This window comes from Azolla caroliniana, unplaced genomic scaffold (assembly GCF_043228905.1).
Source record: "Azolla caroliniana isolate FFs.n. ecotype wild unplaced genomic scaffold, voAzoCaro1.0.p SCAF_5, whole genome shotgun sequence".
In the NCBI taxonomy this organism is placed as follows: Eukaryota; Viridiplantae; Streptophyta; class Polypodiopsida; order Salviniales; family Salviniaceae; genus Azolla; species Azolla caroliniana.
The window spans coordinates 6,624,895-6,628,678 of NW_028230440.1; positions in this window are offsets into that span (position 1 = coordinate 6,624,895).

Sequence of the window (3,784 nt, forward strand, 5' to 3'; positions counted from 1 at the left end):
TTCAATTGAAATCCGATGCACTGCATTGCATTTTAGTCTATAAAGCTAGACATCAATGTAGTGCATTAGATTTTAGTTGAAAATGTTGTTTCTTTTTAATGGTTTTTTGTTTTCTCGATAAATAAATAAAAAATATTTAAAAAAATGGATTTCTAACTGAAATCTGATGCATTGCATCGGATTTCAATTGAAAATCCAAATTTCTTTTAGTTTTTTCATAAAACAATGAAATAATAATAAAATATATTGGATTTTCAACGAAAATCTGATGCACTGCCATAATAAATGTAAAAAATAAAAGAAAAATATTGGACTTTCAATGGAAATCCGATGCACTACAAGCGTTGAAACTATGTGATTTTCATCTGAAATACGATGCAGTGCATCGGATATTCATTGAAAATATATCATTTGAAATGGCCAAAATCACCAACATTATATAAGAAAATAAAAAAAACCATGGATTTCCAGTTGGAAATCCAAGATTTTTTTATTTTAACATATTTTATGGAAAAAATAAAACAAATAAGAAAATTTGAAAACAAATAAGAAAAAGTGGATTTTCTTTCAGTTGAAATCCATTTTTTAAATTTTTATTTATTTATTTATGGGAAAAATAAAAACAATTCAAAAAATAAGAAAATTCGGAAACAAATAAGAAAAAGTGGACTTTCAACTAAAATTCGATGCAGTGCAGTGGATTTCCATTGAAAATCCATTTTTTCAATTTTTTTATTTATTTATGGGAAAAATAAAACAATTCAAAAAAAATACATAAAAGATTCAAATGAATGCACTGCATCGGATTCTAGCTCTATAGACTAAAATCTAATGTAGTGCATCAGATTTCAATTAAAAATCCATTTTTTTATTTTGAAAATTTATTTATGGAAAAAATGAAAACAATTCTTGTTGCACGGCATCGAATTCTTGTTGTATAGACTAAAATCCGATGTAGTGCATCGGATTTAAATTGAAAATCTATTTTTTTATAACTTGTTCTATTTTCAACTGAGGTCCAATGCATTGCATTGAATTCTAGATTTATAGACTAAAATTCTCTGCAATACATCAAATTTCAATTGATAATGCTTTTTTAAAATTTTAAAATTTTTAATCTTGTTATGGAAAAAATAAAAAATTTCACATTTTCAACTAAAATCTGATACAATGCATTAGATTCTAGATGTATAAAGTAAACTACAATGCAATGCATCGGATTTGAGTTGAAAATCCAAGGTTTTTTAATTTTTTCCCATTTTTTAAAGATATTTTAAAAGTGGATTTTCAACCGAAATCCAATGTAGTGTATCATATTCTAATCTACATAGCTAGAATTTGATGCAATGCATTATGTCTCATTTGAAAATGCAAGAGTGTTATTGTAATGGAAAATCTTTAAAAAAATCCAAGACTTACAACATGAATTTGATGCACTACATCAAATTCTAGATGTATAGAGTAAAATTCGACATAGTGCATCAGATCTAGATTGAATGAATTAGATTTTTGTTTGACATCAAAGGCTTATTATGAGAATCTTACTATGAGAAAAATGAAAAAACATCTTAACGGATGATTTTGGTAGAAGGTTTCTCTCACATAATCAAATATCGTAAATAAAAAGTACATAATTAAATATCATAACCAAAAAGTAAAGAAGAAAGAATGGATCAAGCACATCTACTCTTACATTGGATAAATTTGTTTATATACTAGTGTATGACTTATCTTTGACCAAAACAAGTTATCTACGACAAACCACAATGAAGATACTAGAAGAGGATCTTGAATGTGGCTCCAAACACAACACAAAGACAAACAAGAAGCATGACTCCTAACCTCGATGAGGTTGGATTGCAATTGGATGAAGACAATGCATTAGTTTCCATTGATGATGAGGATGAGACCTCATAAACCCCTACTAGTTCAGATTCTAATGGGTATGAAGATGATAGCATAAACTTGGAAAATGATTGTCCTGATACGTTAATTGTAAATCTTGTATTGTACATCAAGATTTGGATTCATGAAGTTCTATAAATATTGGTGTTAGTCATTTTGGACATTCATTTGTAAGTTTGGCATGTCCATTATTTAGGCATTTTTTTGAACACCTAAATTTTCGTACATGCTAGAAATCAATATATTTTGGGGTCATTTTTTAAAATCCTTTACGCATGCGACACCCCTTTTTGTGAATCACCCTAATTTGTGTCATTTTTTGATGGACAGTTCTCAAAATGCAACATATTATCTGTTTCAAATGTCCCAGTGTTAACTGTATTATTCAAGAACAGAGTTACAAAACGAATGGTGGCAACAACCAAAATGAACAATAGCAAACTAGGTTACAAAGCCTGTTATATACTAACTCGGCTAGGGCAATTGCCATTTGACATATTTACAGAATTGTCCTAAATCTAGTTTGTCCAAGGGACAATGTGAATACGGTCATTATAGACCAGTATTCGACACTTCGTTGTCCAATTTTGCTCTATCCGCATGCCTAGTATGTGTCAGGCTTGCCCGAGTTCCTTCATTGCAAATTTCTCGTGAAGGCTCCGCTTTAGCTTTCTAATTTCGACTTGATTGCTCCCTGCAATCAACATGTCATCGACATATAGGACCAGATAGATCCAAGACTCATCGGCTAGTTGTCGAGTGTACATACACGGGTCGGAGTCAAACCATCGGTATCCAAGTTGTCGGATGTAGGTATCAAACTTATGATACCACATTCTTGGCGCTTGTTTTAAGCCATAAAGGCTTTTCTTCATTTGACATAAGAGGTGACCTTCCTCCCCTATCGTCGTGAACCTATTGGTTGAGACATATAGATGTCTTCTTCCAAGTATCCATGTAGGAATGTCATCTTGATGTCCAACTACTCGAACTCTAGGTTTTCAGTCGCCACGACCCCAAGTACAACCCGAAGGGTGGTCATCTTGACTATTGGCGCTCCTAGAGTCACCTCTCTATGTGAACCACCTCTTCTCTCTTCAGCTTCTTCCTGAAGAAGCCTTCTAACACCACCAACTAGAATACAAACTTGTTTCCCGTCCCTACATTCTTATCGCCTTAGACCCGGATACCAGCCGACACCGAGTAGTGGACAGCTTCAACATGTCGTGCCACTGCTTCCTCCATTATTCTCTGCATTCTGCCATGATCGGTGTTCATTTCTAGGGACTTCCTCGTCTCACTGACATGTACTCAACCATTCCAGATATAGACGACGTTATTCTTCAACGCCTCGACGAAGTCAACGCAGTCCCTCCGGATGTGGTCGACACTGTCGCACCACATGCAGCTAAGGCCGTTAGGTAGACGCCGGTCGCGAGATTGACCCCCACCATTCCTTTGAGCCTGAGCAATCTGAAGGTCACGCACCATCTTAGTGAGCTCCTCTAGCGTTGCTCCCCCGACGGACCGTCGACTACATTGGTCAGAACTAGGCCCAACTCGACCCGCCATCTCGCCTCATCCGACCGAGTCGGCACCTTACTCCTCTTGCAGTTGGGCCGGTCAACGATATCCCCTTGCCATTCCATTCATGCCCTTTATTGAAACAGTTGCATACCCTCTTAACCATGGCCCAGATAGTCGTAAGGCCAACGTTTGTCTCCAAGAGGAGACCCACCTTCTCACGATCACGTAAGTCGGCCGACTTGATGAATAATAGGACCTTGCTCGTATCGAGCACGGTCTGTTCCAACGTCTTCGTATTCGTTCCTTTCTCCGGGAGCTCGACCCATTCCATGAGCTCCTTCTTCGACAACCT